The sequence below is a fragment of the Peromyscus maniculatus genome, chromosome 5 (genome assembly GCF_049852395.1).
Source record: "Peromyscus maniculatus bairdii isolate BWxNUB_F1_BW_parent chromosome 5, HU_Pman_BW_mat_3.1, whole genome shotgun sequence".
NCBI classification, from domain to species: domain Eukaryota; kingdom Metazoa; phylum Chordata; class Mammalia; order Rodentia; family Cricetidae; genus Peromyscus; species Peromyscus maniculatus.
Window position 1 is genome coordinate 41,094,999 of NC_134856.1, and position 23,183 is coordinate 41,118,181.

Here is a 23,183-nt window from a genome sequence, read left to right on the forward strand (position 1 = left end):
TAGCACCCACTTCAATAACCTGAGATAATCTTATTGTAACTTTAGCTGATTACATATTAAGTTCCCCTTTGCCACGTAACCTAAACTATTGTAAAGAACAGGTGTTGGATGTCTGTCACAATCCAGCATATAATTGATCCTCTTTGCTTTGACTTCTAGGATACCCAGAGGCATCAAGGAACTGGACCATCTTCCATCTTATTCTCCTGACAGTTTTCTTTTGTCCCTGTATTCTAATTCATGTTGTCATATGTGCCCAAATATATGTAAGCCATGCTGAAAGTTGATAATTACTACTGTTGGTGAACTTCCAAGGCGTGGATCAGTAAATTACAGCCCACAAGCTAATCCTGACTCCCTTCCTGCTTTTGTAGATAAAGGTCTATTGGAACAAAGCCTCTGCTTTACCACCAAGAAGACAGGGTTGAGTCGGGGTTGTAAGTAGCTCTGGTTCTAGCCATGCTGAGGGTTAGCTCATGCCACTGTTTCCTCTTTCTATGTCTTCTACGTTGGTGGCTCCCTTATCAATCTTGGAAAATGTTGCATAGATACCTCGTTGGTTTCTTGCAGATTCTGATTTGATTTAGGGATTGTAAAATTACTCGGGGACTTTGTGACAGTGTGGACTTGTCAAATCATGTTGTGTTTATGTAGCCAGATGATCCTCTTGAGGCATGAGAGTCCAAAGAGACTGTTTATTAGGGGGTCACTCTAAAACCCTGATGCTCCGGTCTGCCTGACCCCACAGCTTAATCTCTGGAGGTCTGAGAGGAAAGTGAGTGGACTTTGGACTAGTTTAGCATTCTATAAGCGGCATGATGGTGCAGTACTCACCCATAATTCACATTGAGGGTGGTTTCAAAATACAGCGGCATTACTTGAATGAACAGCATTTGTTTACTAGACAAAAATATAATGAAAGACAGCTGTGTGTGCATGCATGCCAGGACTCTCTGGTGTGTATAGTCTATCTCTGAAAAAATAATCTTACAGTTGTCGTTTACTTTTTCTTAAAGCAGTGTGCAATGGGTAGGTTTGCAGGCTGTATAAATAACGGCATTCCTTGTGATTATTTCAAAGGAAGTGGAGTTGAATTTTCTTCTAAGCAACTACTATGTTTTACATAATCATTCTTCAAAGCACCATTCCTGGGGCCTTATGCATAAAAGTACCTTGAGTTTGAAGTGTGGTTTGTACACACAGGGAGGATTGGATATTGAGTTTGGGGACAAGGATCGGTTACCTGTCTAAGGTATTTCCTATCTTAGAGAACCTACATTGGGCAATACTAGGCTCAGCTCAGAGAGAGAGGGTTTTTATCTTGTAAGTGGCTTAGAAACACCAACTGCAGTTGTCAAGACTTGAGACTGTTCTGAATTAAGTTCTAGCATCGATTTCTGGATCTTTCTTCCTGGTTTTGGTCATTCTCATCCCCTTTAACCTCCAACTTTCTCTATTTCTGGTAGCTGCAATGAGTTAAGGCTCATGCTTGACTTTTATAATTGACTCTGTGCATTTCTTCACACTGTGGCTTGAGATAGTCCTTCTTAAGTCTGTCTTGCAGAGCAGAGGGCGACTAGATCGGTAGCTGTTTACCGCTCCTCCAGAGCCGCTCCCCTCTGGGGCAACAGCTGTCCATCCAATCCCTTCACTTCTTTAGCTATTATACTCTGGGGATCAGAATAGCAAGTGCTTCTGGAAGCCACCCTTTGGGTGTCTTGACGTTCACTTCTGCACTTAAATAAGTAGGTTGTTCTCCCCTTTGACTAAACGAGTGATTAATTCTTACACTGGGCAGCATTACTGAATGGTATTTTCTAAATAATTTGGGCCTGTGCTCTTCCTGTTAGCTTCTAGACTTTGGATTTCCTCTTTGGCACTCACTCCATGCATCAGTTTTCCCTTACCTGAGAGCTGTCTGATACTGACCCCCCCTCTGCCCCCCCACCCCCCTTCTCGGTGCTGTTGAGAAGGAGGGACAGCTTCAGCTGCTAAGGCATTATCTCTGTGTCAGCATTAAGTACACACGTCAGGTACGTCTGTGACTCACACCTGGGGCAACAACATACTCAAATCCACCCCCTTTTCCAAAATATAGCCTGAGGTTTGCCTTTTTATCCTAAGTGTGTGTGTGTGTTGGGGGGGGGGGCTATTTTCACCATGGACTCCTGCCAGAGCTTTATCCTTAAGTTAGAATTTTGTTTTCTATTATTGGTGAAGAAAGTTCCTTTTATTTTCTTCCTACATCGAAACCAGTAAGAAAAATCACAAATTCCCTCCCATTTTTTCTCTGATTGTATTAGCAATGAATCAAAATGTATCCACGGATGGAAACTTACCGTTTAATGAAAGTATGCATCTCCTGCCACCTTCCCTCTCCTCCTTGGGAAGGGAGGGCATAGGCTTTCTCTGCAACTGGAAGGCATGCTTTCCCTCTTAGCTGTAGCGCCTTCTGTGTTCATTACAACCATCACACCCATGGCTTTGAAGATGTTTGACAATGTTCTACAACCCCAGATAGGCCTCATTTTTAGCCAAGCATATATGCTTTCAACTTCCACAAATGACTTTGATTCCTATTTTCTAGATCTTTTCCTGAAACCAAACTTTTTTTTTTTCATATTTGCAGGCTTCTGGAATTTTTTGAACTCTTCTGAGACCAAAAGAGAAATAAATCAAAGAAGACCTCTGACCTTGGTATGTAGACACATCCCAGTTGGGGTGTCCCAGAAATGATCAGGGCACCTCCTCTGAGTGCTTTGTTTTATCCAAAGTTCAAGATTGCTTGAAGCTAGGAGCATGTGTTCCTGTCAAATTTCTTAGACATAATGATTTGGAATACATGTGACATAAAAATGAGCAACTTGAACTTGAATGGATTTGCTTTAAAAACACCTAGATCTCTCTTGCTCCAATACTCTGCCATGAATTTGACTTCAGCCATCAGGCGTCTATTGCAGAGTAAGATACTGTACCTACTGGCTAATGTTTGGTTCTGGATAAGTGAATCTAGTTGCTAAAGATTGTTGCCATATGAAAGTGGGAGCAAGTGGCAGTTTCTAAGGAAGGTGTTGACCTTCTAAGACACATGCTTGGATCATTTTGGTGTATACTTATGGCCAGTCTGGGTGAGTGCCTGTGGATGGTTTAAAGTTACATTCCTTGTTTAGATTTAATGTAAATCTTGACACTCATGGCTCTAAATCCAGAATGAAACACAATGATAAATTCCAAGGATAGTGGCTTGGGTGTCATTTGTTGGGGTCATTTCTGTGTCTGCAGGTGGAAAAGGATATTGTAGGTCCACTCACCAGCAAATGGAGATGTGAGTTTTTCTTGATGGGAAGCAGGGAGCTTTGGAATGTCAAGGTTTCTTGGAGGCAGAAGTTGGTTGACAGTTGCTTTTCCTGAGCCTCCTGACTATCATAGAGGAAGAGAGTGTTCATAGAGCTGTGGACTCTGGAAGCATTTCACCATCCAGTGGCCTGAAATATACAAGACAGAATTTCTCAGCGTTGTGGTATAGACTTTCCATGTTGTCATTTGAAAATGGCAACACTTAAGAAAGATCAGGGACCAGGGTCCGGTGGCAGATGCAGAAGATAATCATTTTGATGAAGTGCCGAGTAGCCCACAGGCTTGCTATCCAATGCCTTGATAGCATATTTTAGAAAGTAGAGCTGGTCCCCATTCACAAAAATATTCCCCTCTGGTGAGATTGTCTCATGCCTTTGATCATTTTGTTTTCATTTACTTTAAATAGCTTTGCAAAGTAAGTGTGGCTACAGGCACAAGGCATGCTTGGATGGTGGATGTGGAAGAGTCCCATGCTTGACCTCAGATAGTTGGTCTCTGTTTATTGTCACTTGCTGCTTTTCATCCTGGTGGGCAGAGCAGCCTTGGTTCAGACAGTGTGAACCTTTTACGTAGTGAACCTCCCAAACATTTGGATTTTCTAGCAGGGAGAATTCTGGGTGTTTCTCTTTGTGTGTGCTAATGGTATGGACTGATCTTGCAGAATCATTGCAGCAAGCTGTAAATGATGTATGAAATGAAAAATTCCTGCCCAGTGCACAGAGCGAATAGATACAGTTCTGTGCAATCACCGCAGTGCTGAGCTATTCATTTTAATATTTCCTTCAGACATACAATCATTTTTTGGTGAGTCACATTCATGTGCGTGCCATTGGCACACTGCTCAGATTTCCTTTATATATGCTTCCAATGAATTTCAGTGCTGTACACTCATATGTGAATGAATATATACTGCACGGCAGAGGAATCAGCCTCTCAAAAATATTTTTAATAAAGACAACATCAGCATTTTCATTTTTGAAAAATGTTGAAAATAATGAAGAATGCAAATAGCAAAAGTAGAAATGATTTAATTCCATGCTGGGAAAATGCCCTTGGTAACATTTGGTATCTGTCCTTGAAAGCATTTCTCCTTCTGTTATTAGATAAATGGTAATCATCATCATCATCATCTTCTTCTTCTCCTCCTCCTCCTCCTCCTCTTCCTCCTCCTCCTCCTTCTTCTCCTTCCTCTTCTTCTTTCTCCTCTTCTCCTTCTCCTCCTCCTCCCCCCTCCTCTTCCTCCTAATTCTATAAATTTACTTTCTAAATTTTTTATTCTTAGTTATGGATAGGGCTTGATTTCTTCCCTTGGTCTTCTTCACTGTAAACTTGAATCATCATATATTGTCCGTATGTGAACATAGCACACAATTTTCCTGTTTTTTTTTATCATTGGCTAGTATATATTTATTTTTTTCTAATTCTGCTACTGCAAATATTTTGTCTCAGTATTGTCATGCTCATGTGCTGATAGTAATTTTGCTGTTTATTCCTGTTATGCCCAATGTGTCTGAGTTTTCTTTTTCAATATTTCCTGACAATTGTATTTGTTTTTCCGTGTCAGATTTGGATGGTGACTGAGTTGTATCTGTAAATTATGGGATTGGAATTATTCTCTTTGTAGTATGAAGTCATTCCATTAGAGAACAAGTGTGCATTTCCATTTATAGTGTGTGAATTCATTCCAACATGAATTCATCTTTGCATCCTGGACTAAACCTCCCCAAGACATGAGCTTATTTTACTCAGGGCTTCTGAACATTATAGTTATGCTAGTGTAATTGTATTTTTATTATGAATTGTCTGGTCAAGACTAACAGTGGCCTCATATTACTGACTAATAAAGACTGTTTCATCTCTTTCCGGCTCTGGAACAGGTCACATAGCATGGAGGGACCACTTCTTTTCTTTAGATGGGAGAGAATTAATGTGTGAACTGTCTCACTGGGGGGCAGTAAGGTATTTGAACCCTCTAATTTTCTTTCAAGTTTACAATATGTTCCTCATGTCTTTTTAACCTCTGTTTGAGTTAATTTTAGAAAGTTTATAGTCTCCTGTTGAAATACCAGTTCATCTGAAGTTTACACTTGTGGACACCGTCCCCACCACATGTGAATTTACAATGTGACTCTGTGCAGCTAGGGTTGAATCATTCCATGGGTCGTCTTTTCCTTGACCATGAATGTCACGGATCGTTAAGAAGAATCAGCCCTTGAGATTTCTTACTTTTAGTTTAGGTTTTGTATTTCCTTGCTGGATTCTTAAGTTGTATGTTTAATTCATTTACATTTTATTTCTTTCTGTTTACTAATAAAAATATGTAAAGTTATACATTTTCACATGGTTTCCACTTCACTTGGTGCCATACAGTTTTCTATGTGCTGTGTCCTCAGTTTTACATTGTGTAATATGAACCTGAGGTGGTGTTTTTTTATCTTTCATGATCCAAAATTATTTTCCAAGAGTCATCTTAAATTTTAAAAGGTGAAATGTGAATGTTCTATTTGTGTTCTTATTACGTTTACTTAATCACTTTAGACATACATGACTTTAAGTTTAATTTTATTGACATTATCCTTTGAGGGGATAGAATATAGGGAAGGAGTCATGGCCATTGGAAAGAAAGGTTGCTCGCTATAAAGAGGAGAATTTATTCATTCCTTTATCATGCTCCTTTGGGTCATGCTTCCTGATTTACCTCTGGCTCCTTGATCAACTGTGAGGGAGTTAAAATCTTTTAAGAATTCATTGTTACCGTTCTTTAACTCTGATTTATAAGGACATGTGCCTTCTCTCAACGAGCAGCACACTTTTGTGATTAATTGTTCTCCTTCCAGAAGAAGCCCTTCTTTAAGAGTTAACATGTTTGCTCTTCAGGCTGGCCTTAGCTAGCTAGCAGGATCTTCTGTAAGGCTTACATGTGACGTGTGTATAGGAGTGGGGTGTGTGTGCATGTGCACGAGAATGTGTCTGTGGTTTGTATATGTGTGTACATACACGTGTATGTGGGGGGGTGTACATGTGTGTGCATGTATATGTGTGCGCGTGTGTGCACTTGTCTGATTTCTGTGACAGCAGTTAGGTTCCAAATCAAAGTATGTGCCTGATATCAGAATCACACTTAGATCATCGAGAGGGACCACCCCTAGTACACAAGCACTTTTCAAGCCTGATTCAACATTTTGCTAAGATTCTGTGGGCCAGAGTGTCACATGAATGACCATCCCAGATTTGAAAGGTAGAGAGATAGACTCTGGACTTTAAATGAAGTTGCCTCTTACCGTGTCCTCTCAGCCGACAGCCACCTGCCCTTTTGGGTTCTGACTTTGGAAGATGGATCTATCTATGTTTCACTTCCTATTTTTCAAGGAGCTTCACTAACCCCTGTAGTCTTAGTCTCTGGCCTATGGAAGGCCATGAAAACTCCAGTTCCCAGCATGTACTTCTGTCCTCTTTTGCCCAGGGTTCAGTTTAGCACTTCAATTTTGAGGCGATGTCCTTGGGAGACAATATGGTCTCTCCCCTCCCTTTTCTCTGTAGTCACTGTTTCTGAGCAGACGTCTAGCAGGTTAGTAGAGAGAGTTCTGTGGTAAAGATTCCAGCTTCGCTGGAGATAGCCCTTAGCTGTTCTAGAGATAGCTGTTAGGCTGCTTATCTCCTGGATTGACAAGCCAAGAGTCTCCCTCATAGAGGTGGTTGTAGAAGATTTAAACAGAGGAGTACAAGTCCCTTCCCTATTTTCTGTCTTCATGGTTGTATGACTTCTTTGCAATCATTTTTTTTTTAAATCAGGAATACTGTATATATACAGAATGAAATATATGCTAGAGATGCCAGTTATGGGGTATAATAATGAAACAAGTGCCACAAACATATTAACTTGGTTGAACAGTAGGATAACAAGTCCATGGCACATGCCTTGTGTATCTCCTAGGTCCAACCTCTCCATCCTTTTCTCTCTAGGAGATGGTCAGTATTCAGAATATTGTCCTATGGGACCTTTGCATTTCAAAATACTATTTAATTCTTTAGGTATGTTTAATTAAGCAGTATATTGTTCAGATATTTTAAACTTCAAGTATTACAAAACTATGCCATCCTGAGTGTAGGTTGATAAATATGACATGATGAACTTGCACTCAACATTGTTTCTAAGATCCACCAACACTGTCACATTTGCATATGTTCTTGTCCTTTCTATTGCTGTACAGTAGGCTTGTGTATGAAACATTGTACTTTAAAACCTATTTATTAAATTGAAGCTAATATTTTATCTTATAATCATTGTTTTTTGAGATCGGTTCTCATATCATATAGTCTAAGCTGACTTCAAACTTAGTGAGGGTGACCTTGAACTTCCGACTTGCCCACTTATCCAGGCTTGCACCATCAGGCCCAGCTTCTGCAGAGCTGGGGATGATAAAAGCTATGACTTTATGTATGCCGAGCTCTCCCATTTGAACTATATTCCTACCCCCTTTCCATAATGTTGCTTTGAATATTTTTGAATGTTCCTTCCAGTATTCATGCATAAGAGAGAGTTTTTCCAGCCTGTATAGACACTTCATCTCCATCAAAATGCGAAGTATAAAAGGCGATGTGACCTTACATTCCTTGCTGGGTCTTATATGTAGTGTTGATCAGATATGCCATGTGCCCCCACACACACCGTTTTGATTCTATCTCATCTCATGTTTTCTTATTTTACTATTCAACCTCTTGATTACTTGCATTAAGTGCCACTTTGGACAAGGCTTTGCAACATAGCCCAGGTTGGTCTGAAACTCCCAATCTTGTCTCCAGCTTCTGGGCACTGGGCTAACAATGATGCTCTGTCCCGTTTGGTTCACGGTATTGATTTTTCTATTTTACTGTTTCTTGTTCTTACCTCTTATTTGACATGATTTCTGTGTTTGGAAGGGTAGGTATAATTTGGCCAGCTGAAGCACATACAGATGCTTAAATATTTGCCAGACATGAAGCATTCTTGAGAGTATTCATGGGAGTACAGGAACCGCTGTTTCAATGTGTGTTTTAAAACTGGCTCATCCTGTTCGCTACCCTGAAGTTCAGAAATGTCAACACAGAACTCTTAAAGCTTAAGGTCATTTTATTTCATTTGAGGGTGACTGATGATATTTGAGGTCTTCTGTTTGTCTCGCAAGCTCATTACATTTCTCTTGTTCTCAGAATGTTCTAGTCCCTTTTCATTCCCTGGTTCTTGTTGAATTCTGTCTGCAAGACAGAAATAAGCTACCAAGGAATGTCGGAGTAGAAATTACATGCTGGGTAGTGTTTTCCTAATTGATCTGATGGGCTACCTCAATCTTTCCTTCATGCACGACTCCATCTTTAAGCTAGTATTGATTTTTATTTGCATCTGTAATCTATGTTGCCTTCATGTACTTTTATCTCCTCAATTCTACCCTTCATTTTTAGGTCCTATCAGTTTCCTTCTGTTGGTATTTCTATCTTTGTCAAATATGGACAGATGACACTGTAAAATGTGCCATTTGACTGGAGAATGGTATGGCTGCCCTTCCTTTCCATATGTATATAATGAGAGCGACGTGTGTAGGTTAATGTATATATTTATAGAGGGAACTATTACAGCTATTTTATGATATTTAAAACTAAATGCCACAGTTGTATTTTTTTTCCCTAAGTAAGTCAAAACTTCCCTTAAAGAAAAGCCGAGCAAAGTAGTAATTTGGAACTAGTTGGCTTAACTTAAAAAGCTCCCCGGTGACACCAGAGCATGCTTCATGCTATTGCTTTCTTAGACTTGCTCATTAAAATATTGACTACTCGTTTTCCTCAGTAAATGCTAATCCCAGCTCCCATGTACATGTGTTTACGTTTCACCACAGGCAGCCTGCCAGGCTAGAAAGAAACCCAATTTATTAATTTCACCATTTCCTTTTCAGCAAAGAAAAGATACATTAAATTAAAGGTTTGCTAAAAATAACAAGAAACAGCTCCTGTCCGTGCCAGGCATGTATGGCTGTCTTTCTGGCTGAGGTGGTGATGGTTCCAGTATAAAGGTCTGCATGTGTTCTCTCATCCATGCTCCCATCTTCTCTGTGTGGAGTTCTGTCTTCTAAAAGATCTCCCCGGGAGGCCCTGATGTTGGCTTTTCTTCTGCTCCTTCTTCCCGGTGTGCTTTCTCTTGCGCCTGCTGATGTCCATCCGAGGAGGCAGAACCCTTTCTGTTATTGTTGTTAAAACACGAACAAGTGCGGTTAATCCTCACTGAGCTCATGCCACCATGATGGAGCACTCTCCCCAGAAATCTTAGAAATTTTGGGGGTGCGAGAGTGTTCCCATTTGGTTTATGGTTCATAAATGGATCGGTGTTATTAAAATCCACAGAGGTCTTTTGTTCACCGAGTCATTTAGAGGGCCACCCATCATGTGCTTTCTTATATGATTTGAACTGGATCATCCTCGCGGGTCCTAGAGCTGTTTCTCAAATAACCCTTCTGTAGAAAGCAGCTAATTATGCAGCTGAACACCTTGCCCTTTTAGGAACTGTGGAGTAAGTATGCACATTGCATTATCTAAACTTGCAAAGTCAAGGGAATTTTCAACAAAAGCCAACCATCATTAACCTTATCAGTATCCCTTGCCGGGGTGGACGGTGCTCTTTACTTTGTGGAATATTTAATTTATAAACTGGATTGACTGGCAGAGGCATACTGTGAGACCCATCATCCATAAGGACAAAGGAGTCATTTGCAAATGTAGCTGTCTACTTTGGCGCTGGGTACAGTGAAATCTGTGCCCTAAAAGTGGGTTTGTGTGTTGTCTTAGTTTTTTTTTATTTTTATTTTACCCGCCTAATGCCTTGTGCTTCCCCACTGTCTCTCTTGCTAAGAGCAAATGGCCTTCTCTTTAGCAGGGCTAGAAGAACAGGTCTTATTGGTAATCTTCATGAGCTGTTTCTGCTTTGTGGAAATATTAAGAAAACAAGGTTTTCCCAGTAGTTCATTGATGGTCTTTGTTCTATTTGTCTTAAATGGCCTTAAGATTTGAAATCTTCAGCACGAAGTCCATATGACTGTTAGGGTTCTGAACCCAGGCAGGGGCGGTGGCTCAGTTAACAGACTGCTTGCTCTGCAAGTGTCAGGACCTGAGGTTGATGCCCTAGAAATCATAGGAAAAAAAAATAAAACACTATGTGTCATATGTCTGTGATCTTAGTGCTGGGAGGGAGGTTCCAGGAGGATTCCTGGGACTCACTGGCTAGTCCCCCATCACACACACACACACACACACACACACACACACACAGAGAGAGACAGAGAGAGACAGAGACAGAGACAGAGAGACAAAGAGACAGAGAGAGAGACAAAGAGAGAGACAGAGAGAGGGGGCAGGGAAAGGAGAGGATATGTTAGAAACCCCTTCCCCCCCAGAGCCCTTGAATTATTTCTGCTTTGTTTTTATTTATGTATATGCTTATATCTTTGCATGTGTGCTATGCATGTGCATCTGCCCACAGAGGTCAGAGAGGGTATCATATTCCCTGGAGCTAGAGTTACATACAGTTGTGAGTTGCCCAGTGTGGATCCTGAGAACCCAGTGTGGGTCCCCTGGAAGACTGGCTAGTGATTTTGAATGACTGAGCCATCTCTCCAATCCTGTTTGAGGGAGTTTTATTCCATCTTATCTCATTCCCTTTGAATGAAGCTGCTCCTTGTATTTGTATTTGGGGTGGGTGTGTTGTCCTGTTAGTTGCTAAAGTCTGGCCAGACTTGAACTGGATGCAAACTAACAGCTTGATGGCCTCTCTGTGATAGTTTTGCTCCTCAAAGTGGTCAAGTTCAAGACGTTTCTTGGGAGGACATAGTTAGCCGTGAAGTGTTGTTTCATGAGGGAAACTGCCTCATCCAGCTGGTAAGCAATTTATGCCCTGAAGCATGAAGATTTCATAGCCCTTGTAATTTTATCCTTCCTGGTGTCGCTGCAGGTGCTATTTTTATTCATATAAATATTTAATCTTCTATAAAACTTATTAAGCTGTTGGCCTCAATACTATTTTTTGGCAAGTTCCCTAGGTTAAAGGCACACAGTTGAGTACAGCAGCTTAACTCTAGATCACAGTTTTAAATAAAAGTATACACGGCGATTTTCTGAGATTTAAAAATCGACCCCAGCAAAGCTGTTTGGGCATGGCTGGGACATTCCCATCATCTGGTCAGTCTCACGAGCACAGGGATGCTATCTGAGAAATCAGAAAGCAGATTCAGGGAAGCTGAGGGGAGGGAGCATAGTTAACGCCTGCCTTTTTGTACAGCTGGTGAGGACAAGCAGAAAAAGCATGCAAGCAGTACCCTTCACTTTCTTAGGGCCTCATGGTAAGGATTTTTTTTAAAGCTCTTTTTTCTTATTGGTTGAGAATTTCATGCACACATATCATATTTTTTGATCAAATCCACTTCTTTCCCTCCTCTCCAGTTTCTTCCCTATCCTCTCTCAGTACATTTCCCTTCCAACTTCATGTACTCTTTTAAAAAACCATTGAGTTCACTTAGTGCTACCTATATGTACATGGGTGTAGAGCATCTGCCAGAACATGTGTAGCCCATCAGGGGCTGCATCCATGAAATAAACTGACTCCCACCCACCCCCAACAACCACTTGCCAATAGCTTCTTCAGCTAGGGTTGGGACTTCATGAGTCACTCCTCCATCCATGTTGGGGTGTTGGCTGGCTTGATCTTGCACAAGTCTTGTGCATGCGTCACAGCCATTGTGAGCTCATGTGTGCAATGGTTCTGTCATGTCTAGCAAGAAAAAAAAATTACTGCTTTGCTGCATATATCTACTCCCTCTGACCTTAATGGCATACACCTTACAATTTCTAACTGTCTCTAAGGAGCTTCCTTTTTTAACGGATATGCCATTTGCATCTTAAAACCATTTAAGCTTTCCAAGGCTCTTGATCAGGTGGGAGGACTAACTAACCAGGTGTGTATTGGTGATATCTTCTTCCCTTTAAAAGACTCTTGAGAGTAGAAGTCAGGTGCAGATTCCCCCAGTTGAATTCATCTAAGCTAGACCTCCATTAGAAACTTTTTAAGGTAAGTGGCATTCTTTATGTGCACATATTATCTCATATTATCTAGGTGTATGAGAACTTGCTGTAGTTGTACATGGCTTTGTCTTCCAGGACACTTGTGGCTCTTGTGTTTGTCCTTGAACGTGATGAGTACTTATATCACAGAATAGCTGGAGACCCACAGTAGCTCAGAGAGTGGTAAATAGGAGTCAGTTTCTTCCAGTAGACCCAACAGAGAGAACACAATCCCCAAGAAATAAAAAATGAGTTGATAAGGGGCTGCAGAAATGGCTCAGCTGTTAAGAATGGATAGTGCTCTTCCATAGGACCCCAGTTTGGTTCCCAGCACCCATGGCAGGCAGCTCATAACCACCTGCAACTCCAGCTCTATGAGATCTTCCTCCTCTGGCCTCAGGGCACCTGCTTTCATGGGCACATACCTTCAAATCCATTCCCCAGTAATATATTTCCTTCAACAGGCTCCACCTCCCAAAGATTCTATTTCCTCCCCTAACAGTACCACCAACTGGAGGCGGGGTGGAGTCACTTCTTTCAGGATTGGAGATTGTTCAAATACCTTGTAGTCATCCACTTCCTCTGGCTCTTACAGTCTTCTTCCCCCTCTTTCACAATGGTTCCCAAGCCCTGGGAGTAGGGGCATGTGATCTAGATATTCCATCCAGGCTGAGCATTCCATAATCTCTTATTCTCTGCACTTTGACCAGTTGTGGGTCTTTGTGTTAATCGCTACTGAGTGCTAAAAGCAGCTTCTCAGATAAGGGTTGAGAGATGCTCTAGTCTATAGGTATAATAATAAATCACTAGGAGGCTGTTCAATACTGTGCTCATGTAGCAGAGTTAATAGCAGTAGATTCTCCTTTGGGGCCTATGACTTGTCAAGTCACAGGTCTCTGGTTCCGATGATGATGTCAGATGTGGGTACCAACTTAGGGAGTGGGCCTTGAATCCAGTAAGAAAGTGGACGGTTACTCCTACGACATTAGTACCACAGTTGTGCCAGTTGGCACGTCTTTCCAGACAGGTTGTTGCTGCAGCTTCCAGGGTTCACAGCTAGGAAAGATCTGTGATTCTTTTTCTCTCCTGGTGGTGTCATAGCACTTTCCAGTACTGCGAGAGGTAGCCAGTGGGGATGAAGCTTCCAAGTGAGCCCCAGCTCGGTCTTCTTACATTCTATGACTCAAGTGAGTGATGTCTTCAGACACAGTATTTTACCATCAAGTTTTAGAGGGTAGCCAAGAGCACTGATAATAGCCTGTAATACTTCGGGGTCTATGAACCTCCAACAACTCCAAAAGAGGTAGCCCATTCATGACACAGGAGTTTTATTTGTTAGTCCATGGTTTCTAGTAGGGGCATTGTTGCTGCATTAGATGGTAACCCCACTTAAACTCTCTCTCTCTCTCTCTCTCTCTCTCTCTGTGTGTGTGTGTGTGTGTGTGTGTGTGTGTGTGTGTTTTAGGAAGCTTCTACAGTAGTGTGTTTCCATATGACTTTTAAAAAGGTCTTTAGTGTTGGTTATCATCCCCTCTTCTGTGCTCCCCTCCCCCACACCATTTATTAATCATTCCTGTTCCTTCATTTCCCTTGAACACTTTATGCTACTGCATTCTATCTCCCCTGCCTTGAAATCCCTCCCCAATGGCCTCTTAGTAATTTTCTGACTCTCTATGTATTCCAAATTGAGCATCTCTATCTGGAGTCAAAGGTAACATCCACAGACAGGGGAAACATGACCTTTTTCTTTCTGGCTTACCTCACTCGGAATGATTGTTTCCAGCTCTTTCCACTTACTTGCAAATTTAATAATTTTTGTTTGTCTTAAAAGCTGAATAATATTCCATGTATAAATATACCACATATTCACTATCTATTCATCCATTGCTGGACATCTCTAGGCTGTTTCCATTTCCTGGCATTTTTTTAAATAGAGTATCAGTGAACATGGCTGAGTAGGCATCTCTATAATAGGATACAGTCCTTTAAGTATAAGCCCAAGAGTGGTACAGCTGGGTCATATGGTACATCTATTTCAAGCCTTTTGAAGAACCTCACACTGATTTCCATAGTGGCTGCACCAGTTTGCACTCCTAACAACAATAAACGTTTTCCTTTCTCAATACCATACCGGCATTTGTCATCATTTGAGGTGAATGTGTGTGTGTGTGTGTGTGTGTGTGTGTGTGTGTGTGTGTGTGTGTAGGGTGAAAGGCATGTGCCATGATGTGCATGTAGAGATTAGAAGACCACTTGCAGAAATCACTTCTCTCTGTCAATCATGTGAACCCCAGGCCTTGAACCAATACTGTCAGGCTGGACAGCAAGAGCCTTTAGCCACTGTGCCATCTTGCTGGTTCCACACTCTGAGTCTTTTTTATCTCTTATGTTAGGCACTAAGATCTGTGAGAGAAGGCAATAATACCCGTTCAAGCATTTCTTCTTTAAGTCGCTGTTTGTTTGTTTGTTGTTTGTTTGTTTGTTTTGGTTGGGTTGAAGCAAAGTGGCAGTTCCTTCAAACAAGTGCTCAGTAGAGATGTCACCCTACTGAGAAAAAAAAAAAAAAAGCCTGCCCTTGTATGATGCCATTCTTTTCCTGTCAAGGCCTACAGAGTTTTTTGTTTGTCTGCTTTGCACTGTACCATATGCAGTTTACTTTGATACTCACTATTAAAGTGTTACTCTGATTTCCATGCCTTACACTTTCCCAAAGGCATTCATTCCCTCTTGAGTAAATAATGACGTATCATCTCCCATCTCAGCTGTGGTCATGCCCTTGGGATACACCAAACTAAAGGACAAGAGCGAAGTATGTTCAAATCCTCATCCGTATCTCTTGTCCTTACAATCATGTAAAAGCCACACATCTTTTATTTCTCATTCCCATTAGGAAAAGAGAAAGGGTTTGTGGCTTCCACTGAAAATGCACAAGAAGTCACTGGCCAAATTAGTGCCGGAAAGCACAGCTTTGTGCTTCCAGTGAACTTTACCTTAATTACACCAGGCAAGACCTCAGGGTGTCAGGAACAACAGTAGCCCATGGAGCTCCGCATCTAAGCCTGTTGCGTCTATCTTCAGATTGTGACCTCCTGAAAGACCGCTGGACTCTTCAGCAAACTACACCAATGTTCCTACAAAATGAGAGTCAGTCCTAAAGATGGTAGACAAGGCACTGAGTTTCCATTTTTTGGTATGTATATTTGGAAAGAGGGATATATATAAATAAATAAGCATATATATTTATAAATATTTTACATTTATATATTATATTTATATAAATATATATTTGTGTGTATGAATATATAATTATATCTATGATTTTATATATATATATAAATTGCGTGTGTGTGTATGTATATGTATGTATGTGTGAGAGAGAGAAAGAGAGAGAGCGATTCAGAGAAATGGTGTAAAACAAAAGCGGTTTTTCCCAACTCTTATGTCTGTCAAGACAAAACTAATCAGAATGGCTTTCTCTCCATGCCTCCCCACCTCGGTTATTTTTGATTGTGTTGGAAGGGGAGGGATGGCCCTGCTGTATTTTGGAGTATGCCTATAGCAGCTTTTAGCAAATCACAGCCTCAGTGGTAGGTTCAGCTCTGAAGAAAGATTTACAAATCCCTCACTGCTTTATAAATATCTGCATTTATATCTTAAAGAGAAAGAAGAAAAAGCCCCACGCGGCTGCTCCCAGCCTCTCCCCCCTCTCCCCCGCCCACTTCCCCCTTTCCTCGCGTTCCTCTTTCAGAAATTAAAGATTGTGATGTGTGCAGGAAATGAGGGTCTATAAAATTGTGATAAAATGTTCCTGCAAAATTGCCTTTGAATTTTCGCCCTGAATTGCAGGCGAAATGAAATTGTTCGCTCTCAGCGTCGCTTTGTTTTTGACCCCTTTTTGTGAATTCTCAAAGGAAAGAAACATGTTCCCATCTTTTATAGTAATCAAATTTATCTGGCATCTTTCAGCCTCTTGGATTACTTATGCTAGAGTTGGCTAGCCTCCGGAAGGCTGTGGCTGGTTTATTTATTTATTGTTCTAAAGTGAGGGTTTTTGACATGACGTTCTCTCCCGTTCTCCTGTTTGGGGGGCGGGCGCAGGCCATGTGGGAGAAAGGGGGCTTTATGGCATCCTGTGTGTATATGCACGTGTGTGCCTGAGTCTCATGAAAGGTGAATGGTGTCTATCTGATGAGAAATAATAGAGGGGTTTTAACAATCCTGGGTCATAGATACTTCATTTGCTGTTTTATCAGGGGAGAATAAGTCTTCTTCTCACTAATAGAAGATTTTACATAAAGAGGAATTCTAGTTGAGAGTTTTATACCGAAGTATTGAGGCCTGGCTGTGGCCTGTTAGCACCGGCTGTTCCTGGACCCGGAGATGCAGTGGCTTTGTGCTAGCCTAGCTTTAATGTGACTCTTTGCCGTCAGAGGCGGCTTGCCATGCATGCCGGGGTCACCTGCCACAGCGCTCCGGCGCCTGCCAACGCCGAGTTCTGGAGGGAGAAGATTCTCTCGTCTTTTTTCATTTTTATCCCTTTCTCCTCTCAGACCTCAGACAAACTGACGAAACCGAGGCTGGGGGAACAGACTTGCAGAAATGGAGTTTGTGTTCGAGACAAACTCTTGCACTAAGAGAACAACGTTGAGGGTAAATACTGGTTCTGGTGTCACTGTTTTTGTTGTGTGTGTCCCTTAACCTCCACCTGGATTGAGTGAAAAATTAAGCAAAGAGATTTTTTTTTAAAGTGTCACCAAGATGTCACCTGTTCTTTATCAAATTGTTGTTTAGATTAAATTATTGTTGGAAGAATACGATGCATCCAGCTGCTGCAGACTTTAGATCGTGCTTAGAGACCTCTGAATTAGATTGAATTGACTCTAGGCCATCCCCAAACAATTAATTCTTAATTTTTCTCTCTTATTCCTTTTTTCTTTTTTCTTTCTTTCTTTTTTCTTGCAGTATAGGCAAAGCATGTTTACACAACAATCTATTCTCCATACTAATTTTTCACCGACTTTCACTGTGTGGTTTTGACTTATATTCATTTCCTAGGTAGCAACTCACATATACAGCAGGACTCTTTCTTTACAAAAATTAATACTAAGGCCACTGGGCCATCTGCATACATTTCAGAATCTGCAAAGTGAAGGTCCCGAGAAGATGTGTGTAACAGGCAATTTCAGTATCTTTCCTTTAGTCTTTGCTTAAATACTAGGCAAAGTTTAGAATCCTTAGGATAGAAAATTGGCTGTGGGACCCCTTGCAATGAATTTGAATCTGTCTGCACCGGGAGTTGAGGTTAAGCAGAAAGTCTGTGAGTTCAACATACACGGGATGGTCTGTATTGTAGCTAAGTACATACTATGTGCTTTCAAGTTACTCATTTGCATGAATTTGTTTCTAATTAATTTGTATAATCAAAGAAATCAACTTTACCACGTGTCGCATTTAAAAAAAAAGCTTTTTAATGAAGAAGAGAAGAAAATGGATTGTCAAGGTTTACACACAGAAGCAGAAGTTTTCAAAGAATTTCTAGTGGGGCCTCAGATACGAGGACATGGCATCTTAGTGAGCCATGCACAGGACACTTGCTGCCGGTGTGTATTGTACTTCTGTTCTCATATATACATACATACATACATATACACATAAATTAACATATAAATGCTTAAATCCACCAAAAAATAGGGATTGATGTGGTCCTTAATTGTGAGGGATCCAGAAGGACTGTGTTTATGTGGAAGAATTTTCAAAACTGTTTTCTCCAGTCCACTCTGAGAAGGTAGTACCTACTTCTAGTTCGTGCCTGATCATTTAAATGCATCAGTTTTGTAGTTTTGCCTCTGAATCAATGCAGCATGGCCTGATCCACATCGGAAGGAAAGTTAAATGCCGACTTTGAAAGTAGAGGAACCTTCCGTGGCCCTCCTTCGCTTTCAAACACAGCGTGCACTTGACTGTGAACCTTAAAAGCTTTTTATCAAACTATTTTACTTTTTCTGTTTGCAAAATTCACAAAGAGCTGTTCTGTAAGCCCTCTTCCCATGCCCCCCTCCCTGGCTCAGTCCTAAATTTTGCCTCAGGGGAATAAACAGCAACAGTATTCAATTTCCCTTTCCGAATGTATACGCCAACACAGAGAGCTTTTATTACAAGGAAAGAAATCAAATCATTGTCACCTAAAGTGCTAATTATGTCTGATAAATGTACAGCATACACTTAATGCAAAGAGCTTAGGAAATGATACACCTTCAGTAATTACAGTGACCAACCCAGCTCCATCAATCTACATCTTTTTTTCAATCCCTCTTCATTTGGGTGGCTCTATTTTTATTAAATGGCTTTCCTAAGCCTCAGCAACCCCACTTGCTACTAATAGGGAAACTCACATTAAGTATTTTGGAACTGTGTGTCACTTTTTTTTTAAATGCCTGTTACACAATACATGCCCAGATGCGTGCACACAAAGGGGCATGAACCACAAACAAAAGCCGTTACATTCTGACGTGCCCTTTGGGGCCCAGAAGTGCTGTGGAAGGCTTCTTTGCCTGTCCTTTGGGTTCTTAATGAAGTCATATATGGGGTACTACCTGGGGGTGGCAGTTCAGAGAGCCTCCACTCCATCTCTGGGGACATCATGGGCTTGGGTACAGGTACGTTCCTGGGACCTCCCATGACAATGCTACCAAATGACCCCTCCTGCCCACTTCCTCTTTACTAGAGAAAGCCGTCGTTCCTCCCAGAGCCAGCCCGTACCAGCATCAACCAAACCTGACAGTTTTAAACAAATAAAACAAAAGTAAGGTTTCACGAAACCAGGGGATGCTGCTTTTCTTTGACTTGGCTGTAGAGTCCTTCTTGTCCCCATGGCCCCAGTGGACAGGCGGGGCCCTGCCCACATGCTGGGCTGCTGGAAGGTCTTGCCGAGCACCAGGACTCACTGGTCTGGGGTGGGGTGGGGCTCAGGTTGTTACTGTGTCTTTGTGCTACCAGTCCTCTGGGGTTTTGTCCCTTCCATACCCACAAAGGTGCACCCCGCCGGCCAGGGAATGCTTGAGTGACTTCCTTATCGGGAATGACTGCAGACCTAACCTCCTCCTGTGGTTTTCTCCTTACCATTTATTTTCAAATCCCTTCTTCTCCCTTTACCCCCCCGCCCCCACCTCTTCATCCCCTCATTTCCTCAGCCTCACTCCCCTCCTTGATGCTTTCTTTTTCACTCTGAATGTTGAAGAGGAAACGAACGGCTCATTATAAAAATGTGTATTTGGGGAAACAGTAGAGAAGGGGGTCTCAGTTCTTCCACGTCCTCATCCTCATGTTTGGTCTTGGGGGGTGGGTGGGAGTCGAATCCAGGGCTTTATGCAAGCTGGGTGCATCTTCACATCTTCATCCCACCATTCCCTTTCAGTTCTGTCTTCTATCTTTTGAAGTTGGGAGGAGAGCTGGGGCAGGTGGTCAGCTCTGTTGAGGAAACTGGTTCACAGCATTTCCCATTTTTTCCCCTAACATTGTGAAACAGACCAGTGATGCTACAATTCAGTGTTTCGTTTGTTACATGGTTATGCAAATAAATCTGGAAAAGAAGTGCCGTTTTCTGGAATCTTCTTTTTTTTTTTTTTTACTCTTAGTTTACAGTGAGCGCCCTGCTAAATTTGCAAATTGCCAGTTCATCTCAGGCTGCTTTCAAAAGCATGCTTTCGGATTGTGTTAGGTCTGGTATGGTTAAAATACAATAATGTGTTTGGACTTACTTAGTTGGGTTCTGATTACATGATAGTTCATAAATGTGCTCTTAAGTAAAGAAAGCCAGAAGGAATTTCATTCTAGTTTGAAAATTCTCAAGGACTAGGAACTACGATGTTAAAGACTAGGATTCCCTGAAAATCACTAGCTCTAGCTGAACAAATTTAATTACATTATTCAGAAGGATAAACATGAAGTTAATTGTAATATTGTATCTTCAGGGTAAGTAATACGTCCATCTCAGTGAGCCCTACTCAGCACTAGAAAACTGACTGTATTCACAGATTCTTGTCCCCAAAACAGCAGAGGAGAACTGTGCTTTCCAAATTATATTGTCATAGCTATGAAGCAAATACTAAAGCGTTCAGACTAATTCTGTTTAGTGGCATACGCCCCACAGAGGCAGCATATATACATCCCACAGAGAAAGAGCATTTCTTTCTATAAGTTACATGCAGATCTTTAAAGCAGCAGCATTCATACTAGCTGAAATTGAGAGATAATCAAATGCCTAATGGAAAAAGAAACTGTGGTACATCCATAAAATGAAATAGTATACAACCATGAAAGTGAGTGGCATACTGATATGTGATATAACATGGATGGCCCTCAGAAACATCATGACTAGTCAAAGAAACCACATCCCAAAGAGAACATATCATACAATTTCATGGAGACTAGGCAGGTTTCTACAGACTGTAACTTTAGGGTTCTGGGTTTCTCCAGAGGATGAGAAAATCTTCTAACACTGATTGTGGTGATGTTTGTATAGCTCTGGAATTAATCCACCCAAGTCCACAGAGTTGATGTCTAGGTGTGTGTTCTGTAGTGTAAGAGTTATGCCTCAGAACAATAGTTACAACTGATTTCAGGATTTGTATTCTGTTTAGAAACACCAGCTCACAAAGAAAACACCACATTACTTCTGCAAAGGAAAACTTCTTACTTAAAACTGTTCTGTGTAGGATCAAGTCCCAAGCTAGCACTCTGGAGCTGTGCTTACTACTGTTCTGTCCTGGGTCTTCCATTTCCATCAGGAAACAACAACAGTAATAACAAAACCAAACCAAAACAGCAATCACAAAAAAGCAATATTGTGTTGTGTGGCTGAAACTCTAGAAATGGTGTTTTCACGCTGATTGTTATAACATTTTGATAGAAATCCTTTCTGAATTTCAGGAGGATAAAACTTGAGTCTACTTTGTTTAAAAATTGTGTATGGTTCTCTAACTCTTTCAGCTGCCTTTGAATATTGTTAGAACACCTTGCTTAAAATTGTGACTTGAAGTCATCACTAGGAAGTGGCGGGGTTCATCTTCCTGGTTTATTATCTTTTTAGAATGAAATTTAGCATCCAGAGAATCCCACAGCGCATGCTCACATACACACACCCTTCATCAAGTCACTGGGCAAGCCACACTCCTAAGTCTCTACCATACATATGAGGGAGAGACTTGCTGCCTCCCAGAAGTCCCCACAGTCTCCTCTCCAGTCTAGCATTTCCATTACCCCAGAGATCTGTGACCATCTGACGTCACTGTTTAAACACTTACCTCATGGATGTGCCTCTCAGAACAATAGAAGTCCGCCATGTCGTTAGCATTCTGTATTATAAACTATTTTGATATACATTCATCAGCTATGTTTCTATGGGTCAACATTGTGCCTCTAAGGTTGATTTCTGATGAAAGTTGGTATCTTACTTCATCAGGTCAGCTAGTGAAATGAAAGGTTCTTGGTTTTTCAGGGCATGTGGTTTCTGTTAAAAGTTCTGTCATTGTGCTGTGAAAGCTATAAGAATGATGTATAGGTGGAAGGTCACAGTGTCATCCGGTAAAACTTTACAGATAGTACCAGTAGCCATTGTTGGCCAGCCTCTGATTTAAGTGACCCCATAACTACTATTCACTCTTTGCTATTGTTACATAATATTCTACCATGTAATTATGCCACCATTCACTTATCTGTTCTATTCTCTATGGGCATTTGAGTTGTTTCTAGTTGAAGCTATTGAAAAAAAAGTTTCTGTAATGTGTATATATTTTGATGCAATTGTGTAATGACTTTTCAGGGTGTGTGTTTCCAGAGACAGAAATAATGGATTTTGATATGATCTTTGGCCTGACAGTTCAGTGTCAAATGGGTTTTACAGTGATCTCTGCATTCTACACTCTAACCAGGGTGTTCTGAATTCTTATTTCTCAATAGCTTTCTCAATATTTGGTGATACCAGACTTTCAAATATTGACCAGTCTAGAGATGGTGGCTTTTTCATTTTGATTTTATCTGCAAAATGATGGCCTTCCCCCCATATTTTAAAGTATGTTTCTGTTAGGTTTATTGTTGTTTAACAGCGATGCTACTGAGATCCTTTGAAGTTTTTCTAACTTGCTGTGGTTCATCTATGAAAACAGAATTGATGTCTAAATGTTGGGTTTTTTTATGCCATGAGATCAGTGGAATCTTCTGTTGTAATAATTTGTCAGTAGATTATTCTGGATTTTTAAACATGTCCACTGATACATCTATGGGAATAAGTTTCTTTCTAGTTCTTAAAAATAGTTTTGTATTTATTTATAGTGTGTGTGTGTGTGTGTGTGTGTGTGTGTGTGTGTGTGTGTGCGCACGCACGCGCGCGTGCATGTGCACACGCACGCGCGCAGAGGGAAAAGAGGTATTGGATTCTTTGGAGCTGAAGTTATGGATGGTTGTGAGCCACCATGTGGGTGCTGGGAACAAAACCTGGGTCCCCTGTAAGAGCAGTAAGTGTTCTTAACACTGAGCTATCTCCCCAGCCCCTCTAGTTCTTATACATTCTTTTTAAAAGATTTCTTTTCCTTTCATTTTGTGTATGATGATGTGTGTCTGTGGGTGGTATATGCCTGTAAGTGCAGGTGCCTGTGGAGGCCAGAAGAGGGCATCAGATCCCCTGGAGCTGGAGTTCCAGGCTGTTGTACATTGCCCTACATGGTTCTGGGAACTGAACTCAGGTCCTCTGG

At 41.2% G+C, this 23,183-nt stretch overlaps 1 long non-coding RNA gene across 1 annotated transcript in view; it reads left to right on the plus strand.

Annotated features, from left to right (window-relative positions):
* LOC143273313 (uncharacterized) overlaps nt 1–23,183 on the plus strand; it is a 728,872-nt gene that overhangs the window by 182,930 nt on the left and 522,759 nt on the right. The window contains exon 2 of the long non-coding RNA XR_013051298.1: nt 2,630–2,697. This is a non-coding gene — a long non-coding RNA (uncharacterized LOC143273313). The remainder of the gene's footprint in view (nt 1–2,629; nt 2,698–23,183) is intronic.